General features: G+C 43.9%; 1 protein-coding gene across 1 annotated transcript in view; it reads left to right on the top strand.

The window, feature by feature from the left end:
* The window catches only part of MTUS2 (microtubule associated scaffold protein 2), a 257,866-nt gene that overhangs the window by 61,785 nt on the left and 170,431 nt on the right, over positions 1-25,650 (top strand). The gene's annotated exons all lie outside the window — the stretch shown is intronic.

A 25,650-nucleotide genomic window follows, 5' to 3' on the forward strand; every position in this document is an offset into this window, starting at 1 on the left:
ATAAATCTAGAGTTCATGGGTGGCAGTTCAGGTTCCAACACTGCTTTACTGGTGACAAGATTCAGGGTGAAGCATACCTGTCAACAAAGTGTTTGAGGGAAGGCTGCTTGCTTTTTTCCTTTCTGATGGAGTTACTGGAGTCAGATGAGATTCCTGAGGATCTAGAACTCAGTGTGCCCAAGGCTGGCTGTCATTGAGGTATCTGATCCTTGTCTACTGGGGGCTATGGGAGAGTGCAGAGAGCCAAGTGAATTCATAAGGCCTGAAGAAAAGATTGGGTTGGCCAGAAATTTCTTTCGGGTTTTTCCTTTGCATCGTATGGATGTAACTTCCTGAAAGTTAGATCGTGTCCAGTCCAGCCTTTGTGCGGGGGAAGTGTGTGGTGTGTGTCACAGGACCAGAACTAGGGTAATGTGATTGAAGCCTTCACCTTGGACACCAGAAAGCTCAGCAATCAAGTAAATAATATTTTAATGCAATATTCTTAAAAAATAATGTTACAAAATTCACAGCAAACAAAATGCCAAATTTAAAAATTAAACAGGTTGTTGCTAATTTGTTTTATGACCCTAGATTGTTGTGTCTGGGCCAAGCCAGCTGTTCTGGGTCTGTGTGGCCGGTCCTTCTGTCCCTCGTTGCATGGGTTCGTAAGGGCTGACCATCCTGTGGGCACAGATTGGGCAAAGTGAGTATTACATGCAGTCATTTTTTATTGTAGAGTTACTAACTTTCCCTCTTGGTTCAGAATAGATAAAACACTTGCATGAGTTGTTTCCTCTCATTTCACACTCCGATATATTCAGCATGCCAGGCTGTGTGCATGTTCATGCTTATTTGTGCATGTATGTGTTTATATGTTCACCTCCTGTTCTAGGTTTTGATTCTAGGTCAGCTCTGGATGTTTATGTGGTGATTGCTCAAATTTCAGTTATGAGGACCCCCCGGGTTTGACTTCATTTAATTACCACTGGGAGGGTAGGCCCATCCAGGCTGACTCCAAGGTGGTCCAGGGTGTCCCTTAGCCCATGGAGGGTGGTGCAGCCCAGACTTCCTGCCAGTCAGAAACGACCTTGCAGTCCACCCAAGGAGCTCTTCTGGACTTCACAATGAATGTGGGCACGCAGTAGGAAAAGTGTTTTGAAGAGTCTCCATGATCTTTCCTCCACATAGGGAGTCAGGAGTCCTGGCTCCCTGAATGGAGGAGGACACCTTTGTCTGGACCTCGTCTGCCCTGTTACCCAGCGTGGCCAAAAACTCTCGTTCCCATCCTTTCTTACTTGCACTGAAAGCAGCTCAGAAAAGCCAGAGCAAGGCTGTAGGGCCAGCCTCTGCCATCCCCAAGAGAACAGAGGATCCCGAGAAAAGAACTGTTGGGCATTTCCCTTCCTGATGCTGTGAACGGTCCCAGTACAGTCCCAGACCCTTGCCCTGTGGATCAGACCGGAAATGAGCATGTGCCGGTGATGGGTGCAGACTGGAAGTGACCCTGTGCTGGCGATGGACTGAAACGCCCTTCTTCCCTTGCCTTGCAGGCTCCATGCAGCCTTGTTCATCTGGTGGCATTTCTTCCGTCTGCCCATTCTGTTTGCATCCTTATTTCTGTCCTAAATTTAGCTTCCCTGGGCATTGAGCTTACATTTTTGACAGCGATTTAGGCTAATGAGCTCTGTGAAAAGACAGGTGCCTTACGTAAATCTTAATGATTTCAGTGATTATAAACCACCTGGGCGCACAAAGATGATCTCTTTAAAATTGGTTATTGACAGGGTTCTTGGAGAAAAGCCTTTCTATCATGTCATATAGTTTGAGGTATTACCATCCTTTGTCTTGGGATAACAGATATGTGAATTTAATTCACAGCATTTTTTGCACTGGAGTGGGAGCCCACAAAGAGAAAAAAGACTATAGATAAGATCCTTTTACAGAATATTTAACAAAAAGAGTGCTCTCATGAAAAACATTTTCTGAGAAAATCCTGACACCACACGTAATTATATATTGGTATGAGGGAATAATTTTTGTCTACCTTAAGTAAAAATAATTTAAAATCAGCAGCTCTATTATTAGTCATAAATGAAAAAATTAATGATATATATATATTTTTTACTTAAACATTAAAATTTTGGAAAAGAAATTTCAGTTAAGGCAGAAATGTATCATTATGTGGGACTTCCCTGGTGGTTCAGTGGTTAAGACTCCACACTTGCAATGCAGGGGGCACAAGTTTGATCACTGGTCCAGGAACTGAGATTCCACATGCTCCATCATCATGGCCAATTAATGAATGTGGTGTGCTCAGTTATCTCCGACTGTGCAGCCCCATGGACTTTAGCCGTAAAGGCTCCTCTGTCCATGGGATTCTCCTGGCAAGAATACTGGAGTGGGTTGCTGTTTCTTTCTCCAGGGGAATCCTCTTGACCCAGGGATTGAACCCGAGTCTCCTGCATCTCCTGCACTGGCAGGTGGATTCTTTACCACTGAGCCACCAACTAATGAATAAACAAATAAATAAAAATACTAAAAAACATAGAAATGTATCACTATGAAATATTGAAAATATTCTTAAAGGTTTAACTTTAGGAACCTTTTCCTCTGTCATCAGGAAAACGTTGAGAAGCTTGAGTCTAGGATTTGCCATGGCTTTTAGAGTAAAATCTATACTTCTGGGCAGGAGGTGCAAGATGCTGTGAGCTCCACCCTTCCCTCTCTGGTTTCATCACACTCATGCTGACCTCATGTCTTCCCTGAGCAGCCCTGACCACCCTCCAGGTGCTTACAGGCTTCCTGCTGCCCTGGGACCTTTACACATTCTGCACCCACCCCAGGCCTGTCCTTCCCTTTATTTTTCACACTAAGTAGAGATCTCAATCCGGAGAAGGCAATGGCAAGCCACTCCAGTCCTCTTGCCTGGAAAATCCCATGGATGGAGGAGCCTGGTAGGCTGCAGTCCATGGGGTCGCTAAGGGTCGGACACGACTGAGCGACTTCACTTTCACTTTTCACTTTCACACATTGGAGAAGGAAATGGCAACCCACTCCAGTGTTCTTGCCTGGAGAATCCCAGGGACGGGGGAGCCTGGTGGGCTGCCATCTATGGGGTCTCACAGAGTCGGACACGACTGAAGTGACTTAGCAGTAGCAGCAGAGATCTCAATCATAGCATCTCATCTTCAGAGGAGCCTGTCCTGAACTTCTTGACCAGATTGACCCACACTCCCTCCCCCAGCCATGCACATAGTACCCCCCTTTCTTGTTCCTCTCTTTCATAGCTCTTATCAAAGCTGCACTGTCACAGTTTCCTTTAAGGTTGTTTAATAATCTCTCTCAACCTTGTATGGCCTATGAATTGCTTCAGAGTTGAGACTTAAGACAGGTTTTGCTTATCATGATATCCCTTCTGTCTACCCTGATGCCTTAATAAACATTTTGGAAGGAAGAGATGACACTCCATGTGAGATTGGTCCTTTTTAATGGCTCTTTTATTTTTAATTTTTTTTCACTTTGACTTATGAATTTATTTATTGGTCCTAAAAGGATAACAGATTTTGATAGCAAAGAGAAAATATTGCAAAGGAAGAGAGCCAGGTAAGAATAGATATTAAAATTGAGACTCCAAATTCGGGTTCCAGGTTTTCAACAAATGGCTCTTTTATTTGACATAAAGAAATTTTTTTTATTAAAAAAGTTTTTAAGCTCTTTTATTTTTGTTTATTTATTTTTGGCTGTGCGGGGTCTTCTTTGCTCCTCGAGGGCTTTCTCTACTTGCAGCAAATGGGGAATACTCTAGTTGTGTGCACAGGCTTCTCACTGCAGTGGCTTCTCTTCTTTCAGAGCAAGTGAAGCCAGGTGTGATTACCTTCCCTAAGGTGCGTGGGCTCAGTAGTCATAGCTCATGGGGCTTTGTTGCCCCGCAGCATTGTGGGATCTTTCCTGACCAGAGATCAAACCAGTGTACCTTGCATTGACAGGAGGATTCTTAACCACTGGACCACTGGAGATACAAAGAATGTACTCACTGGAAAAGACTCTGATGTGGGGATAGACTAAGGGCAGGAGGAGAAGGGGACGACAAAGAGTGAGATGGTTGGATGGCATCACTGACTCAGTGGACGTGAGTTTGAGCAAGTTTGGGGAGATGGTGAAGACGGGAAAGCCTGGTGTGCTGCAGTCCATGGGGTCACAAAGAGTTGGGCATGAATTAGAGACTGAACAGCAACAGACAACTAGGGAAGCCCAAGAAATTTCGTTTAAAGCCCTTGCTGTATTTCATATAGAAGTTTTGTGTTTTAATAAGTAGAAAAATGTCGCCGAGAATCTCTTCTGAGATTAGCAACTTAGCCACCACCGAAGAACAGCAACAATGTTGATGAGTAAACTTTGAAAACAAGACAAAACAACTTCCTGAATCCCAGAAAATATTAAGGAGAGTTTATCCTGAACATTGTCTGAATGTTTTTCAGTCACTAAGTCGTTTCCAACTCTTTGTGACCCCATGAACTGCAGCATGACAGGCTTCCCTGTCCTTCACTATCTTCTGGAATTTGCTCAAACTCATGTCCACTGGGTCATTATGCCATCCAACCATCTTGTTCTCTGTTGTCCCCTTCTCCTCCTGCCTTCAATCTTTCCCAGAATCAAGGTCTTTTCCAACGAGCTGGCTCTTTGAATCAGGTGGCCAAAGTATTGGAGCTTCAGCCTCAGCATCAGTCCTTCCAATGAATATTCAGGGTTGATTTCCTTTAGGATGGGCTGATCTCCTTGCAATTGAAGAGACTCTCAAAGAGCCGTCTCCAGCACCACAATTCAGAAGCATCAATTCTTCAGAGCTCAGCTTTCTTTATATGACTGCCCTTGACTTTGGTCATTAAATAAGAAATGGCTGACTGTCCATACTCATGGTAGCCCTTGAATGTGACTTGTGCTTCTTACGGACGTCGGTGATGTTTCAGATTTCAGCTGAGCTCCACATACACAGCCCTTCATGTTGATGTATGGCAAAAGCCATCACTTTTCTTATTGAAAAGTGAAAGCATTAGTTGCTCAGTTCGTTATCCAACTCTTTGCAACCCCATGGACTGACTGTAACAGCCTGCCAGATTTCTCTGTCCATGGAATTCTCCAGGCAAGAATACTGGAGTGGATAGCCTTTCCCTTCTCTAGGGGATCTTCACGAACCAGAGATTTGAACCTGGGTCTCCTGCATTGCAGGCAGACTTTTACCATCTGAGCCAGGGAAGCCCCATGTAATTATCTTCCAATTAAAAATAAAATAAAAGATGTTAAAAAAAGCATCTCATTCAATAAATTCTCTTAGATGATGGCTCTGTTCTTATAAAAAACACTGGATGTGACAGTCTAGCTATCAGTATTCTTTGCTGAATTCTCTCTCTCAGCACTCTTGCAGGGAAGGTAATTGCACTTGCCATAATTTTATACTTGAATGGATTAAGTAACCTACTAGTGCTTAGGAATGCCCGGAGCAGGGGTCAGAAGTCACAGTTCAGAAATCTCTGTCCATGCCCTTGCTTCCCTAATTTTACCCACATTTATCTGCTAATTTCCAGAACAGGTCAGGAAGCCTTCATTTTCAGACTGGAAAATAGGCTAGGCATTCAGATGTAACAATGTCGACAGCCAACATAATTTATTTCCAGGCTTGTGAACAAATCAGCCCTTCTTTAATCTCCATGCATCTCTATTACCATTGTTCCAGGATCACTATATTAAAGTTCAACGCGGGAAGAAGAAGTCAGGCTGAGAAATCCTGATTCTGCAATTTAAGCCTTGCCTTCCGGCGCGAGAGCGCTGCTGTTTTGCCTACCCCATCACACACATGACTCCTTTCACTTTATGAATCCGTGTGTAGATGTGAAAAGAATATGTTATACCGTCGGTATCCTTTCTAGGTCACGCGCATGTCAATCCTGCCCTGATCTTAGCAGTGGAATCAGCTGTGGAGTGCTCACCAATGAGGTGACTTTCTTTTTAGGTTTGTGATCCGCCCACGGCTTTCAATAGGACAGCTGCCTCATTTCTGATGTCTGTGCCCCAGGCTTGTTGGGGCCAAACAGCAAATGAAATCTAAAGTAGGGCTCCCTAATTCTCATAAAACTGCATAGATGATTCAGAGAGCAAAGCATAATGGTTCACATTTATGAAAGTGGGATTTAATAGGAAAGTGGCATATTAGGTCCTTTGGTGAAATGGCCTTTCATTTCACAGAAAAAAAGAGTGAAGTGGATAGGGTGCGTCACACAGCCTCTAAGCATTTAAAAGTAAAAGAAAAAGTTGTTTGCAAAGTAAAATGGTTTTGAGTGTGTGATTCATCCTTTTGTATTGGAATATAAGAGGCGGTGCTTGCAGCAGTGAATTTATATCAGAATCAGGCAGGCTTTTAATTTATATGTGCACTAGTCAAGTTATTTACATTGTACCCAGGGTATAGTGCTGGCATGGGGCAAAATTTCAGATAGCTGGATAGACAGATAGTAGGTAGATGATAGGAAATAGATACAGATAGATAATGGGAATAGGTAGATAACAGGTGATAAAGAATAGATCATAATAGACAGACACAGAGAGATAATTATGTGTATGTATTTGATACATATTTTATTCTCAATTTAGGGGTATCCTCTTTTGATCTTCCTATTTGCTCTGTAGGTATCCAATTTTCTGTTGTTCTGAATTTGGGCCAGCAGTTGAGGACCTTGCCAGCCAGTTCTCATGTGATAAACATAAAAGCTGTTCTCTTCCATCACAAGGACAGATTAGCCAAATCTGCAGAAAGTAAAGGTGATGCCGAGGAAGTTGCAGATGTGCTGAGAACAAAGATTTGATGATTTACGCCTGCCTTTCATATTGTCTCACCTCTGGCTGAGTCATCCAGACTTCTCAGTTTGGGGTGTTGCCCTGTCACAAGAACCCTGGATCCTTCACTGTGAGGAGTATGCTGATACATTAGGGAAGGTTCAGGACTTCCCTGGTGGTCCTGTGGTTAAGACTTCACCTTCTGATGCCTGGGGTGCGGTTTCAATCCCTGGTCAGGGAGCTAAAATCCAATATGCCTCACCACCAAAAAAAAAAAAAAATTAAAAAAAACCTAAACAGAACACAAAACAGAAGCATTATTGTGACAGATTCAATGCAAACTTTTAAAAAATGGTCCACGTTAAAAAGAAATCAAAAAAGAAAACGTTTGAGGAAGATGCACAGAAGCAGGTAGTAAGGGTTTGGAAGAAGAGGTAAAGTCCTGATATGGATTGTCTGCAGAGGTGACAGCTGGGGAACAGGGACAGGAGGAGGAAGCTGCTCAGGTATGAGGGACCAACTGATCCGAAAATGTACAGGATGCAGTGACTCTGCGAAGAGAACTTAGGATAAGTGCAGAAAGCTTTTCTTAAAAGGAGAACTTCTAAAAGGCAAGGCAGCTTGCGTGATTACACTGTTGCTGTTATTATTATTGTGGCTGCATTGCTATTAACGCTGCTCCCATGAACACTGACACCAGAATTAACATCGAGCACTAATGAATTAGAGCTGAATTCCCACTCGAGGTTCATCAACTCTATGCTCCTAGTAATCATGCCGTTTCTTACCAGCTTCTGCTTCCAAGAGACCTAGGGGGGCCAAGGAAGCTCTGCGACTGAATTATTTTAATCAAATGACAGGTTAAAGAGAAAGACAAATATGGTGTATTAACAAATGCATGTGGAATCTGGAAAGATGGTACTGATGAATGGAGGGCAGCAGTGGAGACGCAGACAGAGAACAGACTTGTGGACACAGAGGGGAAGGAAGAGTGGGACAGTTGAGAATATAGCATAGAAACGTGTACATGTAAAACAGCTGCTGCCATTGCTGCTGCTAAGTCACGTCAGTCGTGTCCGACTCTGTGCGACCCCACAGACGGCAGCCCACCAGGCTCCGCCATCCCTGGGATTCTCCAGGCGAGAATACTGGAGTGGGTTGCAAGTGGGAATTTGCTGTGTGACATAGGGAACTCAGCCCAGTGCTCTGTGACAACCTAGAGGAGTGGGGTGGGATGGGTGGGAGCGGGGAGGAGGCTTCAGGAGGAGGGGACACATGTATACCTGTGTCTGATTCATGTTGATGGCAGAAACCAACACAATAGTATAAAGCAATTATCCTTCAATTTAAACATGCATAAATACATAATCATATACATAAATGTTAATATAAAAAAGCAGAAGATGCCTGTGTGCTGTAAAACTGGATGCAGACACTTACTAACATGAGTGCGTCTCTGATGGAGCCCGCCTATCTTGTGTCCTTACTGCCTCTCCACCCTGAGGCCTCCCACAGGGGCCAGGGTATCTACTCTCAGGTCCTGGTGGCCTGGGTGAGGCTCACACCTTGTATTGGGGCTGATACGCAGCTTGGAGAAATGCTCTGGTACCCTATTGGTCTTCCAACCTCAGACAGTGAGGGTCTCTTTCCCATTAAGTTGTGTATTGTGTTGTTTTTTGGCGGAGGCGGTTTTCTCTAAAATGTGACAGGGGTCCCAGGCTTGCACTGAGAGAGAAAGGCTCTCTATCACACTAGTCTTTGCATCAGGAAATAAAATGTTCACTGACTGGCATTTGACTTTTAGAAATTCGCTGCACCTTCTCCAGTTTCCTCTTCTCTGTCTGTAAACTGGATGGTGGCGCATAGTCTTACAAGGAAATTTGTAAACACAGACTCTTCGTTTAGCCAGAAGACTTGGTGAGTGAGGAGGGGAGGATTCTAGTGAATTAAATTTTGGGGTTAGTGTAGAGCTAACAAGAATCTCTCTTTATTTGGATTCTAGGCAAAAACCTTTCTCCAGTGTTTCATTGTACACCCCTTTACCTTATAGAACATCTGTGCTGTGCAAAGTTGCTTCAGTTGTGTCTGACTCTTTGCAACTCCATGGACCATAGCCCGCCAGGTTCCTCTCCATGGGATTCTCCAGGCAAGAATACTGGAGTGGTTCTCTGTGCCCTCCTCCAGGAGATCTTCCCCACCCAGGGATTGAACCCGTGTCTCTTGCATCTCCTTCATTGTCAGGAAGGTTCTTTACCCCTAGTGCCACCTGGGAGTGGGCTTATAGCATGCTCAGTCGCTTCAGTCATGTCTGACTCTGTAGTCCCATGGACTACAGCCTGCCAGGTTCCTCTGTTCATGGGATTTTCCAGGCAAGAATACTGGAGTAGGTTGTATGGCAACCTTCTTCAGGTTGCCATTTCCTTCAAGTACGATTAAATCCGGGTTGAATGAATAAGAATCTTATTGACATAGAAAGCACAGGTAGTTGGGCTGAAATGTGATCTGTTTGAGAACTTCCTCTTCTAAGTGAGTAGTGATGAGACTTGCAGGGTGGGATGGGGAACATACGGAGTTGCTTTGAGTCATGAGGAAGATGGAGTAGACCAGATATTCACAATAGTGGAGCTGAGATCTGTAAGTGCAGGGAGTCAAATGGAAGAAAGAGCAGAAAGGTTATATCAGTCAGGATTACATTTGTCAGCAAGATGATAGAAAATCCAAAATAATAACAGCTTGCTAAGTCACTTCAGTCGTGTCCGACTCTGTGTGACCCCATAGACGGAAGCCCATCAGGCTCCCCTGTCCCTGGGATTCTCCAGGCAAGAACACTGGAGTGGGTTGCCATTTCCTTCTCCAAATAACAGCTTAGATGGGGCAAAATTATTTTTTCTGTCATGTTGAAGGAATCTGGAGGGCTTGTATTAATAGATGTTAGGGAGTCAAGCGCTGTATGTTGCTCTGCCATCTTGAGTTCAATGCTTTTACATCATGACCCAAAATGGCTGCTTGAAATCCAGTTATTATGTCAGCACTCCAGTCAGGAGGAAGGAAGAGTAGCCAAACATCAACTAGTCCCATTCTTTTCAAAGCAAATTCTAAAAGATGCAGTCTGCAGTTCTGCTTACATTTCAGGCATCAGAGCTTAGTTACTTGGTCCTTCCTAGCTACAGTCGAGGCTAGGGAGTGTCTTTTTTTCTTCCAGGTGGCCATATATTCCACCAGAATTATGGGGTTCCATTAGTAAAATGAAAGGAGAAATGCACATGGGGAAATAACCAGCAGTTTTTGCCATGAGGTTTGGAGACCATGAATGACTGAGGTGGCTTGGAAACAGGACCCGTTAGTAGGAATCAGTGTCCAGAATCTCATGACAGCTCTGTTGGTGACTTCCCGTGTGACATGGCTGGGCCACTTCACCTCACTGAGCTTCAGCCCTGTCGTTTTTAAAGTACAGGTGCTGAACCTGATGCCCTGTAAAATCTTGCAGGCCTCCTCAGTTGCTGAGTCATGTCTGACTCTTTGTGTCCGCTTGGACTGTAGGCCTCCAGGCTTCTCTGTCCATGGGATTTTCCAGGCAAGAATGCTGGAGTGGGTTGCCATTTCCTTTTCCAGGGGATATTCCTGACCCAGGGACTGAACCTGCATCTCCTGCATCGGCAGGTGGGTTCCTTACCACTGAGCCACCTGGGAATCCCCTCTGTAAGATCGTTGCCCTTCAAACATGCTCTGTCTCCTCTCCTCCTGAGAGTGCTTGGTTGAAGCAAGACCAAAGTGATTTATGATTCTAGTTATCTAGGGTTTAATACATCAAGGATTTACTCTTGTCCATGTGAATGCTCTTTGGCCTGTGAAGAGAAAAAAGTCACCTAGCAAATCGAAGCATTTAATAAACTGAATAAAATGGTGTAATGAATTAAAGGATTAGTCAGACCTAATTTTTCATGGGGAATTAAATGTTGGCAATGTCCAGTTCAGAGTCTTCTTCAATGTGAGATTCTTGGCTCTGACTGAATTTAACATTCTAATTTATTATAATAAGATTCAATTGCACACTCAAGCTTGAAATCATTCAAGGAGATAAAATTACAAAAGGAATCCTAGGCAGGGGGATTGTTTGTTTGAAGAAAAATTTGAGTATCTGCCAACTTCCAGGCACTGTATTAGGGTCATTTCTGGGCTAGTGCAGGGTCCTGGACAAGCACACACGGTCAGGTTAAGGTGTGTACAAAGTGGAAGAGGAGGGAAGTAGTGGTCGCGAGTTCAGATCTGGGTGGGTTGGGTGTGAGCTCTGTGTGTCCGTATACAGCAGGTGAGATATCCAAGCAGAGAAGCTTGGCGCGAGTTCACAGTAAATACGTCAGTTTAGCAACCATCCTTGTATGAGTGGAGGACACAGTCCTGAGACGGCCCAAGCCCGCCTAGGAGGGGGGCCTGGGCTGAAGACTCAAGGTGGCAACACCGATTATGGTGGAGGAAATGAGCACAGAGAGTCAGCGGGGAGGTGACAGGGAGGAAGATGCTTGGGAGGTCAGCGCTTCCTAGAAGTCAAGGTGAGCTTGCTCGTGTGTGCGTGTGAGAGAGAGAGAGAGAAAGAGAAAGAGAGAGAGAGATGGTTTTGTTGACCACTATAAACACTGGAAAGTGGCTAGTATAAAATCGGGGCCATTGCTGCCCCTCCTAAGTCTCTGTTTACTAAAGGGATATATATGTAGAGTGAAAATTCTGGCTTGAAATTCAGCATTAAAAAACCAAGATCACGGCATCCAGTCCTGTCACTTCATGGAAAATAGAAGGGGAAAAAGTGGAAGCAGCGACAGATTTTATTTTCTTGCATTCCAAAATCACTGCAGATGATAACTGCAGCCATGAAATTAAAAGACCCTTGCTCCTTGGAAGAAAAACTATGACAGACCTAGACAGTGTATTAAAAAGCAGAGAAATCACTTCACCACCAAGGGTCTGTATAGTCAAAGATATGGTTTTTCCAATATGGATGTGAGAGTTGAACCATAAAGAAGGCTGAGTGAGCACCAAGGAATGGATGCTTTTGAATTGTGGCGCTGGAGATGACTCTTTAGAGTCCCTTGGACTACACGGAGATTAAACCAGTCAATCCTAAAGGAAATCAACCCTGAATATTCATTGGAAGGACTGATGCTGAAGCTCCAATTCTTTGACCACCTGATGTGAAGAGCCAACTCATTGGAAAAGACCCTGATGCTGGGACAGATTGAGGGCAGGAAGAGAAGGGGTTAACGGAGAATGAGATGGTTGGATAGTATCTCTGATTCAGTGGACATGAGTTTGCGCAAACTCTGAGAAATAGTGAAGGACAGAGGAGTCTGGTGTGCTGCAGTCCATGGGGTTGCAAAGAGACAGACAGGACTTAATGACTGAACCATAACAACAACAATAGCATGTATATATGGCTGGTTCGTTTTGCTGTACATTAGAAATTAACGCAACCTTGTGAAGCACCTATATTCCAGTAAAGATTAATTTTAATAAAGGAATGAGTGTCTGATGAGCAGACAAATGTGCATCAGTAAGGACTGGAAAGCATCCACTGGGTTTGGGGACTGAAGGGGACTGAAGTTTTGAGGTGGGGTGACACTGCTTTAGAGTCGGCGAGCTGTGAATAGGATATGAAGTGGAGACGTGATTGTTCTATTCTGGGGCCAAAAGGCAAAGTGGGAGATTTAAGGGCCAAACATAAAGGGTCACATTAGGAACAAAGCCCTTGTGTGTGTTGGGAACCTGAGGCAAGATACAGGGAAGAGCATGTTTGAACTCAGAACTGCAGTGGCCTGAAAGCACTGGGGTGCCCGGGAGCAGCTCGGGGTACCATGATAGGCGCAGGGCCAGCTGCGGGGGTGAACTGCTGAGCAGCTACACAGAGCCTCGTGTCCTGTTGTCACCATCTTGGAATTTTTAATAATTTTGAAAAAAGGGGCCTTGTTCGAAATTCTGCTCCGGGCCTGCAGCTGCTGCCTCAGTCTTCAGGAAGATCGTAGGAATCGTCCCATCACCTTTTCCATACGTCCTCATCCTCATCATTTCATTCATTCTTCCCTCTACTGTCCACTGAACGTGTGCCTCCTGTGTGTTTGGCGCCCTTCTGGGCAGCTCTTTCTTTGATCTGGGATCTGTCTGTGTTGTTCACAAACTCATTGTACCTGTTCCGTTTTTATGGTAGATTTTTTTCCCCATGACCTGTCTTTCTTTTCTTTATTGATATTTGGTAAACTGTGTTCATGGAGAATGAAAAGGCAACCTGCTCCAGTATTCTTGCCTGGGAAATCCCATGGGCAGTGGAGCCTGGCAGGCTCCACTGAGGCTGTAAAGAGTCGGACACGACTGAGCAACTGAACACAGACTGTGTTAAAATATCCGTATACTCCATTTTTACTCCTTGGATTCAGCCCTTCTGCTGTAAGATTTTGTCCGGTCATGAAGAGATCAAGAAGGATCATGTTCCTTGGTAAGTTTGAGTCCCAGGACATCGAAGTAGCTGAGTCACTTGCTTCAGTTGTCAGGTTTATTTTGTTTTCTCTTTAGGCCTAAATGTTAATGATCTTAAGGAAATAAATTAAAATTCCAATGTCTTGTTATTCAGTCACCAAATTGTGTCCAACTCTGCAACCCCCATGGATTGCAGCATGCCAGGCCCCCCTGTCCTTCACTATCTGCTGGAGTTTGTCCAAGTTCTTGACCATTGAATCAGTGATGCCATCCACCGTCTCATCCTCTACTGCCTGCTTCTTCTTTTGCTGTCAGTCTTTCGTAGCACCAGGGTCTTTGCATCAGGTGGCAGCTCTTTGCATCAGGTGGCCAAAGTATTGGAGCTTCAGCATCAGTCCTTCCAATGAATATTCAGGGTTGATTTCCTTTAGGATTGACTGGTTTGATCTCCTTGCTGTCCAATGGACTCTCAAGAGTTTCCAGAGTCTTATGTGACGCTGAATGTTTTGTATGTTGGTTTTACCCTCACATTTTAATTTATTTGCCTTTAAAGCTCTAATTTGGGACTTCCCTCATGGTCCAGTGGTTGAGACTCCGAGCTCCCCCTGCAGAGGACACAGGTTCCACTGCTGATCAGGGAACTAAGATCCCACATGCTGCACAATGTGGCCAAATAAATAAATACAATTTTAAAAAATAAATAAAGCTCCAGTTTTTGGTCTGTTGCCTGGCTAGCTATAACTTTCATATGTGAGTAGAAGGGCTTGGTAATGAGAAACATCAGGCCTTAGTACTGTGGTAAACGTCTTCCATTTCCTTAGGAAATAAGATATAGTTCGGTGTGAATGGTTAGGATGGGAATAGTATATTGATTCTCTCCCGGAGAAGGTCAGGTTGATGAATTATCTGAACCCTCCGAGAAGATGATTGGCTCAGTACTGCATTCAAAGAAATGATATTGCTCTTTCCATTTTCATTTTGTGGCTCAAATACCTACATAAACTTCTGAAACTCCCCTCTGTGTATATCCCGATGTTGAAATTGCAGCTGTCTTTTGTATAGCTTTTGATCGGCTCGAGACCTGAAATTAGATGTTAATTGAAGTTTTTTTTTTTTACCCCTCCCCTATTTTGATGATATTTTCCAGGTCTCTGAGGGAGCACAGCCTTCTACACTCCCTTCCCTGTAAGGCAGATTGTGAACTGTGACGTTGTATGTGCAAGGGCAGCCTGCCTTCATTTGCTTCTATATTAATTGGAAACAGCACACCTACAAGTTACCAGTTGTTTCACTCTCATTTCCCGCTTAAACCAGCGTTTCTTTACTTTATTAGAAAGCGTGCTTCACTGATCCCAGACATTCTGATCTCCCTGGACATCCAATGATATGCCGACACCATTTATTTTTCATAATGTTATGCGTTGCATCTTTCAGTGCACACGTAATGTATTCTGTTTACCTCTGAGCTGATCACAAAACCAATTTCCTGACAACAAAAGGAGGAGGGTCCCATGGCAGTTTGCACATTTCTATCTACTGTTTTACCCTTGAGAAATCCTTCACACTGTTTAAACCTCAGCATTTAAAATAACCAGTGAGCCATCACAAGCAGAACAGTAGCTGGCATGCTCGATTCATTAGTGTTTGTCATGGTTGTCCGTACTGAATTATGGAATTTGACGGCCTTTGACTCCGTGGAAACAACGTTGAGTTTGAACTGTAAAAAGGAGCAATACATAATGAAAGGTTAACCAAGCTTCATTCTGTTTTGCATTCTAAAATTAGTCTCTTTGCCTAATAAATACATTGCCCTCCGTTGATTAGGGACTCTGTCATCTGATTGGATTTGCCACAAATTATAGTTTTCTTCTAACACCCCCAGGGTCACGTGCATAGGAATTTCCTTTCTGTATAGGATTGGGTGGAATAAATTGGAGAGCTGATTCCTTTGTCCCAGTGGGACAGATGGGGATTATTTATGGTCAGTATTTCATGAAAATTAAATTCCCTGCAATTTATGGTTTATAAGGATTAACAGTTTGCAGAGAAAATGTGAAATACTGAACAGTGTCTGGCCACCTTCTTTCTAGCCCCTAAATTGAAGCAGCCCACTCTTCCTCTGCTGACAGTCATTCAGTCTCTTCATGCGTCAGTTATATTTTCAGCCAATAACATGTTCATAAATCAAATGGATAGTTTGAATCTGAGTGGACTATGTAAGCCATATATATATGTGTATATAGTCTTCCCAGGTGGCTCAGTGGTAAAAAATCTACCTGCCGGTGCAGGAGACACAGGAGACATGGGTTTGATCCCTGGGTCGGGAAGATCCCCTGGAGAAGGAAATGGCAACCCACTCCAGTATTCTTGCTTGGAGAATTCCATGGACAGAGGAGCCTGGTGGCCTACAGTCCAAAGGGTTGCAAAGAGTCAGCCACAAATGAGCAACTAAGTACACGTGTGCATGCACACACAAATACACACACACACACACAGGACCTGAGAACTGTATTTCTGCAAACAGTTTGTCCCATTCTGAAGGTTGTCTTCTTCCTGTGTGGGTTTCCTTTGCTATGCAAAAGCTTTTAAGCTTAATTAGGTTCCATTTGTTTATTTTTGTTTTTATTTTCATTAAGAGATGAGTCGAAAAGAATCTGCTGCAATTTATGTCAGGGTGTTCTATGTTTTCCTCTGAAGATTTTATAGTTTTTAGCCTTACATTTAAGTATTAATCCACTTTGAGTTTATTTTTGTGTGTGGTGTTATGAAGTGTTCTCATTACATTCTTGTACACATAGCTGTCCAGTTTTCCCAGCACCATTTATTGAAGAGGCTGTCTTTTGTCCATTCTATATTCTTGTCTCTTCGGTCGAAGATGAGGTGACCACAGGTGCATGGATTTATCTCTGGAGTCTCTGTCCTGTCCCATTGATATGTATTTCTGTTTTTGTGTTAAAGGTCTTATTTTTGCGGTTCTTAACTTTTTGTTATTTAATCCCGTTTTTAGAAAATTTACATTCTTTTTTTTTTCTATTTTTTTTATTTTTTTTTATGTAATTAATTTATTTTTTATTGGAGGCAAATTATTTTACAATATTATATTGGTTGGTTTTGCCATACATTGATATGAATTTGCCCCGGGTTTACATAAGTTCCCCCTCCTGAACCCCCCTCCCACCTCCCTCTTCCCTTTATCTTCCCTCTGGGTCATCCCCGCATGCCAGCCCCGAGCATCCTATAACATGCATTGACCCTGAACTAGTGATTCGTTTCACAAGCTGAAAAGAATTTGAAACAAAAATTGACCCTGAAGTCCATTATTCCTTGTACATTGTAAAGATAAAAATCTAAATATTTTGAATGATGAAAGCTGATTATAAGACAATGCCTCTTATTTTCAGAATGCAAAGAGTAATGGATGGTAAAGCAAAATATTTATGGATATATTATAAAGGAAAGGGTTTTGATTCCACTTACCCCCGGGGGAGGTGAATTTGCTGTCCCTCCCTCCATAATTACAGTCATTTTCACTTGAAACGTCCATAGGCAGTAGCAGAGGAGAAAATGACAATGCTCCATTGCAATTGCCATTAAACCATGGGTGTTCTCCACTTGATATATGTGCTAGGAAAAAAATCGCTTTAGGATGGTAACAAAGAAAGCAGCCCGTGTAGGTGTCTGTCATATGTACATACTGCCAATAATTTTGGGGAGCATTGTGGCTTAGAGGGCTCCGGTTATTTCTAGTGCTTGGCTAGATTGCTGGATGTATGGAACTTACTAATGATGGCCTTTGAGCGCAGCGATACAATTTGCTAACAGAAATAGACTTCGGCTTTCTGTGCACGTGGCCACCAATTGCTACCTGGAAAAAGCTCAGTTATGCAGAGTCTCAAAAATGCAGCTCTTTTGGTTTTTTTCCTTGAGATGTACAATGGAGACTTGCCTATATCGTCTTGGAGCTGATGAACCTTTGTTTAAGTAACATACATATTTTAAATATATAATTTATGTAAACATTCACGTTTACAGAGACAGATTCACCCAACAGCCTCATGTGTTTGTATGTTCTCTTTATATATTTAGTGGGTTTGCATTTACAGTCCCGACTTGGTCATGAAGAGAGGCATATTTTCTTTGTTTTTCCATAGCCGAGCTGTGTCATTCATGGTCTGTTCTCTTGGTGCAAGTGGCACCTAGTAACTGCTTCCAGGGCAGGACGAGTTCTCTGTGTTGACTGGGTCATCTCTGCATCTTGACTTCCATTGGCTCTGCTGTTTCCAAGACCATTCTTATCTTCTCTCGGAGCTTCTGCTTAGAGGATCCCCATGCCCTCGATCATGGCTGTCCCCAGTAGGCCTGTGGCTCTCTACTCTCTGTTCTGTTTACCTTAAATTGTGAGAAGGTTTTCAGATCTTTCCCGTGCCCCAGTACCTAAGGAGGGAGCAGTGGTGGGTCCTCTTGCCTCGAGATTTGCCCAGGTGTCTTCCTGACTCTCCGTATGGCCGCCCTATCAGGGCAGGGAACAGGTTTGAGGGGAAAATCAGAAGTGCATGCTAATAGACATACAAAGAGTCGGCAGTTGAATATACACATCTGGTGTTTAGGGGAGAGGTCTGGGCTTGTGAGAAGACTTTGGAAGTCATCAATGGACGAAAATTTGAGCAAACTCTGGGAGATAGTGAATGACAAGGAAGCCTGACGTGCTGCAGTCCATGGGGACACAAGGTGTCCGACACGACTGCGCGACTGAACAACAACAAAGCCTTTAGGTTGTGCTAACAGCCTTGCTGGGAGAAATATCAATAACCTCAGATATGCAGGTGACACTACCCTTATGGCAGAAAGTGAAGAGGAACTAAAAAGCCTCTTGATGAAAGTGAAAGAGGAGAGTGAAAAGGTTGGCTTGAAGATCAACATTCAGAAAACAAAGATCATGGCATCTGGTCCCATCGCTTCATGGGAAATCGATGGAAAAACAGTGGAAACAGTGTCAGACTTTATTTTTTTGGGCTCCAAAATCACTACAGATGCTGATTGCAGCCATGAAATTAAAAGACGCTTACTCCTTGGAAGGAAAGTTATGACCAACCTTGATAGTATATTAAAAAGCAGAGACATTACTTTGCCAACCAAGGTCCGTCTAGTCAAGGCTGTGGTTTTTCCCGTGGTCATGTATGGATGTGAGAGTTGGACTGTGAAGAAAGCTGATCGCCGAAGAATGGATGCTTTTGAACTGTGGTGTTGGAGAAGACTCTTGAGAGTCCCTTGGACTGCAAGGAGATCCAACCAGTCCATTCTGGAGGAGATCGATCCTGGGTGTTCACTGGAAGGACTGATGCTAAAGCTGAAACTCCAATACTTTGGCCGCCTCAGGCAACAAGTTGACTCACTGGAAAAGACTCTGATGCTGGGAAAGGTTGGGGGTGGGAGGAAAAGGGGATGACAGAGAATGAGATGGCTGGATGGCATCACCGACTCTGTGGACATGAGTTTGAGTGAACTCCGGGAGTTGGCGATGGACAGGGAGGCCTGGCGTGCTATGATTCATGGGGCCACGGAGAGTCGGACATGACTGAGCGACCGAACTGAACAGCCACAAACCTGGAGAAGGCTGTAAAGAGAGTAAATGAAGAAAAAAGTGAAGCGAGAAGGTGGATTCATTTAAAAGAAGGAAAGAAAATTGGAAATGATCCTAATTTAAAGGAAATTATTATAGGCTCAAAGTCTTGAGTGAGATTGTTAAAGCAAGGGATTGTTTAAGATGGGTTTGTGTGTTACATACAAAGAAATTATACAGAATTGGAAAGAAATGAGTAAATGTAAAGGGAGTTATGATTTTAACGATCAACTACTGGCCTGAATGTTGTCAAAAGATTCTGTTTGAGGCAGTGCCGCTGGAAATATGTAGTAGGCACTGTGTTATAACCAGGGATAAGTTCTTCCTTAGAGGAGAGATGCAGAACAACCATTTGGATGGCTGCAGAGGGCCTTTTCAGTCCAGTTGTCTAAAATCTTTATACCTGCTCTCAGCAAATTAAGTATTATACAGTGATGCTATGTGTCCTCAACCCAGGGGAAGAAAAGCACAGGAAGTAAATATCTTTCCTGAACAGTTGAAGGCAAACTTTGAAAATTGAGTATTTTTTTTTTTAATTTGGAAAATCTGAAACTACATTTGATTTGCACTGTGATCTCAGTAGATATGTTGTTGCTTCAAATTGTACCTATGATTTCTGACCCTTTGATCACTGAGGTTCCCAGGTTTTCTGGTTTACCTCAGTTGGTACATAAAAACAGCTAGTCCCTTCCTTTGAAGATATCTGTGGGAAGATTTTCCTCAGACGGAGAAGAAATTTTATGGATGGACCATAAATAAACTCTTTAAAAACTAGTAACAGTTGCTGTGTTTTTAAGCATCAGTACTATGTAGATGTGTGAGGTGAACAAACTTTATCCACAAATAGGGACATGAAATGTGTGAAATGAAGAGGAAGCTTTCTCAGCCCTAAATTTGGTTGATTAGCTCCTTTGTCTTTGGTTGGTTTCCAAATGAAGATGCTCTTTTTAAAAAAAGAAAAGTGAATTTTAGTGACTTTGAATACTTCTCTGTAAAACCCTCTTCTAATGAGATTGAATAATTTATGCATCTTTAATATCGGAGAGGGAAGTTATTCCTTGAAGACTGGCATTTCATAACCACTTTGCCATGGCTGATTGACCTCTCCAGTCACAAGGCTACGTCTCTATCAAGCACACAACCCCATGGTCGCTTAGCTCCAGTACTGGGCACGTAAGAAGCGGCTTGTGTGGACACAGTCACATACACAATATTAATTCTGGTGTATTAGAAAGAAACACATACCCTAAGATACAGAAAGAAAAGTGAAATGTAGAGCAAAGATAGAAATTGTTTCACTAAAAGCAAATTTTCAGATGGTAAAGAATCCACCTGAAATGTGGGAGATCTGTGTTCGATCTCTAAGTTGGGAAGATCCCCTGGAGGAAGACAAGGCAAACCACTTCAGTATTCTTGCTTGGAGACGCCTATGGACAGAGGAGCCTGGCGGGCTGCAGTCCATGGGGTCGCGAAGAGTCGGACATGACTGAGCATCTAAGCACACAAAAGCAAATTAAGCTACAGCCCTACTGTGCTAAGTTGAAGGTGTTTCTTTGTTTTTAAAGCTTTTTTATTTTTAATGTGGATCATTTAAAAAGTCTTTATTGAATTTGTTACAATATTGCTTCTGTTTTATGTTTTGGTTTTTTTTTTTTTTTTTTGGCCATGAGGCATGTGGATCTTACCTCCCTGACTAGGAATCAGATTCATATGCCCTGCATTGGAAGGCTCCCCTGGGCTGCCAGGGAGGTCCCAGTCTGTAGGTGCTTAAGTTCATTTATTTTGGAATTGAAGTGCCTGAAATGTTTCCTAGAGACTGGACTTCCCTGGACATCTATAACCATACATCTGTATCTTCAGACAAAACTGCAGCATTTGACACAGTGGTTCATCATTGATTTTCTGTTTTCTTTAAACTTTCAATTATACCAACTCATCATTTGTTTCCGGGTGTCGGGTCACTGGTCAGCCGATGTGCTAGCTTCCTTTGACTCCAATAGCCTTCTCTGGTTCAGTCCGTTATGAACAGGGAGACAGGTTTGTTTGCATAATATTGGGTTTGGCTATTGTTGGTGGGACAGTGCCATGTGAGAGGAGGTGTCTCAGGTTAGGCCTTCTGAAGTTATTGGTACATGCATGTCCTGGTCTTCTGACAAAGGTATAATTTTTCCATAAATCATGTTCTCCTCAATATATAGCTATTCATAACAGAACTAAAAGGGCTTCCCAGGTGGCTCAGTGGTAAAGAATCCACCTACCATTGCGAGACTCAGGAGACGTGGGTTCCATACCTGGGTCGGGAAGATCCCCTGGAGGAGGGCATGGCAACCCACTCCGGTATTCTTGCCTAGAGAATCCCATGGACAGAGGAGCCTGGCGGGCTGTAGTCCATAGGGTTGCAGAGTTGGACATGACTGAGCATGCACATGCAAACAGAACTTATAAGCCTAATTGAAAAGAGACCTTATTTATATCCACTTGATTTTAAGTCTCCCCATTTTAGTATCTCCTTAAAAAAAATCATTACGTCTCCTAGGACTGAGCTCTCTTCCCACCTTCTTAGGCCAAATCTAGTTGGTCTTACAGTCTTCCAGGAACTTGCCTGGTGGTCCAGAGGTTAAGAATCCACCTGCCAATGCAGGGGATGTGGGTTCCTTCCCCGGGAAATTCCACATGCTATTGGGCCACTAAGCCCATGGGCCACAACTAATGAAGGCCACGCTCCTGGAGCCTGTGCTCTGTGGTGCCTGCGAACCTCAACGAAGAGTAGCCCTTGCTCACTGCAACTTGAGAAAGCCCACATGCAACAGCGAAGATCCAGCGCTGCCAAAAAATTTAAAAAAGACTTCCAAAATCACAAAGATGGCTTGAGGCAGAGGATAGCAGTTGAACAAACAATGGGCTAACCAGGAAGTTTAGAAAGGAAAACTTGGGGAAGAAGGTATCCATGGGGAGCTGTAAAAAGATCATATATGTTACTGGGAATCTAGAAGACTGTGTTCATGCTTCGTGCTCATGCTCAGCCATTAAGTCATGTCTGACTCTCTTCGACCCCATGGACTATGGGGTCCTCTGTCCACCAGGCTTCTCTGTCCATGGGATTCTCCAGGCAGGAATACTGGAGTGGGATGCCATTCCCTTCTCCAGAGGATCTTCCTAACCCAAGGATCCAACCCACAACTCCTGCTTTGCAGGTGGATTCTTTACCATCTGAACCACCTGGGAAAACCTGTGCTCCTAGTTAGGTTTGTGCATTTTCCCAGGGCTGTGTGTATGCTCAGGAAAGACCGAAGGAGGCCCTAACCTCTCACCTCTGGCTGAACTTGAGGCTTTGGGCACGCAGGAAGTGAAGGCTGAGGAGGAATGGAAACTGCCTGGCTGAGTACTGAAGGTCTGTGCCAGCAACACAGAGCCACTCAGCAGAGACTGGGAGGGACCATCTCTTGGCATGCAGGCTGTCAGAGCATCTTCATGCAGTGCTCGAGTGTGCTGCTCCCACCTGTATTCATGTCTTTTTTCTTTGCTCACCTGTGAAAGTGAAAGTGGATCAGTCATGGCCAACTCTTTGTGACTCCATGAATTCAGGCACCTCTGTCCATGGAATTCTCAAGGCAAGCATATTGAAGTGGGTTGCCATACCCTTCTTCAGGGGATCTTCCCAAACCAGGGACTGAACCCGGGTCTCCTGCATTGCAGGCAGATTCTTTGCCATCTGAGCCACTTGCGAAGTCCTGAAATCCCTCCCTCAAACCCCTTACACAGGCAACATAGGGGTAAACAGACAACATGTAGATTTTGAAAGTCAACAAACAATAGAAGCACAGATGAGTTGCAGGTCAGCTCTGATCCTGGGAAAGCACCAGTAACTCAGAGGTCAGGATCCCGCTGGATTAGGGGGAGTGCAGTGGTTCTTGGGTCCCCAGGGGCCCTTGCACCAGCCAGGGATACTTAGCTGACTTGTAAATTACAAGCTCATTCATCCCTAGAAGGTGTGGCGCACGGGATCATGGGAAAGAATGTTCAGGACTTTCACAAACATTAGGTTCAAGAAACTCATCACTGGGAACTTCTTAGAAACTTCAGAGGATAGAAAGCCAAAAGTAGTTTGTTTTCTTATGGAGATCTTTTTTGTCCCCAGGGAAGAAACAGTTACAATTTTCAGTATTTATCTAGCTCAGTGGAGAGAATTCCTCCCATGTGTTAAATTCTCATAACAGTTCTTCATGTTATCCTCACAATATTAAGGCTGTAAAGCTATCTTTGTTTGAGTCATTAAAACTGGTAATATCCACTTAGGATGAAAATCATTTTCTCTAGCCCAGGTAAGGAGACAATTGAAAAATAAATTCACTGGAGGAAAAAAAAGAAAAATTTCCCCTTTAATTATATAACTTGCCAATGTACTTGATTTATCTTTTGCTCTTTTATGTAGCTCAGCCACATGTCTTTTGGTTTGTTTTCCTTTATTACACTTAAAATATAATTTATTGCCCACTGAATTAAGCTAGGAAGCTCCATCTCACAGCTGAAGTGGACCCCACATGGTCCCTCTTATGGTGGGAGGAGACAGTGTCTTCAGTGAATAATCCTCAGAGGGTTCACCTATTTTTTTTCTTCTCCCATGTGCCCTGGTAAAGAAAAGCAAGGACATCCCTGGTGGTTCCAGTGGTTGAGAATCCACCTGCCAATGCACAGGACACAGGTTCGATCCCTGGTCCGGGAAGACTCACGTGCCTCAGGTCAGCTTAATCCATGTGCTGCAACTATGGAAGCTTGCATGCCCTAGAGTTCATGCTCCAAAACAAGAGACGCCACTGTGATAAGAAGCCCAGGAAACCACAACTAGAGAGTAGCCACCAATGGGTACAAGAGGGAAAGTACACATGTAGTGGTGAAGACCCAGTGCAGCCAAAAATAAATTTTAAAAAGTAATATCGTGTTACTGACATTTATATGGCACTTACAGCATGTTAATAATATCTGTTTTTCACACACTAACTCAATTTTATGCCACCCATGAGTGGCATTAAATACTTACTTGTAAATGCAGTATAGTTGTTTTATATTACCTAAGTTTCAGGTGTACAACCAAGTGATACAGTGACATATATATTTATGTATGTATATTCTTTTTTCATTTATATGTTATTACAAGATACTGAATATAGTTCCCTGTGCTATACAGTAAGCTCTTGTTGCTTATCTATGGAGTTAAATATTATTTAACCCCATTATTCAGGTGCAGAAACCAAGGCAAAGAAAAATGCCCAGATTTATAAAGCTAGCAAATGGTGGTGCTGGGGTTTGGACCTGGGTCACCGGCTCCAGAATCCATGGTCCACTTGCTCAGCCGTATCTGCTCAACTGTGGGCTGTGGAGGTGGTTGGGACACTCATGTGTCTTGGAATCGGTTTGACCTCATTGTAGGATTGACAGTGACTCCAAGGAGAGCTTAGGGGCCTGAGGGTGGGAGGGACAGGCGAGCACAGGACCTGCGCTGATTCATTGATTGGACACCTCAGTTTAGTGCTGCTGAATAGAGATGTACTTGTTTGGTGTGTTTTCCTAACTACCATGTCCTCAAGCTTGAGCATTTCGAGTGTGTAAGGTGGTGCCTTGTCATTGTAGCACTTTTGAGGTTATCGGGCTGTCACAGTGTTGTGGCGCTGTCGGCCAGGGACTGCTTTTCAGTCGTTGCTGGACTGTGAAACCTTGACCACAATTGGTCCAGAGGCATTTACATCATCACCATAGTGGGCTTTGGTGCATGCTAAGTCACTTCAGTCATGTCCAACTCTTTGAGACCCAACCCCATGGACCGTAGCCCTCCAGGCTCCTCTGTCCATGGGATTCTCCAGGCAAGAATACTGGAGTGGGTTGCCATGCCCTCCTCCAGGGGATCTTCCTGACCCAGGGATTGAACCCGTGTCTCCTGTCTCGTGTCTCCTCCATGGTCAGGCAGGTTCTTTACCACTAGTGCCACCTAGAAAGCCCAATGGACTTTGGTAACTACATGCTTTTCCCTTTTAATGAAACAATGGGATTCAAATGATTTGTCCTGAGACGACACCAGCTTAGGTGTGTCACTGCAGAAGGGCTCTGTGGAACCCTGTGCAGAGAAGTCGGCGTCCCGTCCACCACTGCCATGTGGTTGGGTGTGGAGGCCCGGAGCTTCGGGTCAGAGTCGCCCTCAGAGCCACTGCTCTAGAGTCTCACGGTGCCTCAGCTTGTCCAGATTATACTCACTTGTTAGCCCTAGTGCTGGTAGGCGTTCAGAAATCCAGTTTGAGCTTGAAAGCATCTCTTTAGACAATGATGAGCCACAGAAAATGGGAAAGTGTCAGAAAAAAAATCTCAGTCCTTTGGTGGTTTCACCATTTCATGGCTGGCATTCGGATTTCCGAGATATCAGTGGTTTTTTTTGTTGGTTTTTGCCTCTTTCACGTAATTGACTGAGAGGGAATCTGATTTAGGAGGAGAACTGCAGCTGAAGAAGAGTGATGAGCAGCAGTTGTTAAGGGGCAAGGTGATAATTAACACATCTCCCTGGGTACCGGCACCACTGAGATTTCAACATCCTGGCAGCTAGGGCATGAGCCTGTCTTCTCTCTGCTTCTCAGTGTTTGTGAAGGAGGCTAACTCCTGTGTGAATGGTGGGCTGTGGACTGGGGAGTGTCAGGGCTGCTGCGCCTGAGAGACCACAGCTGGACTGAGCCCGTGCTGAATACTCAGACCATCATCATCAGTGGATGACCATC

Source organism: Moschus berezovskii, chromosome 13 (assembly GCF_049115385.1).
Source record: "Moschus berezovskii isolate FMDL1 chromosome 13, NW_MosBer_1.0, whole genome shotgun sequence".
NCBI lineage: Eukaryota > Metazoa > Chordata > Mammalia > Artiodactyla > Moschidae > Moschus > Moschus berezovskii.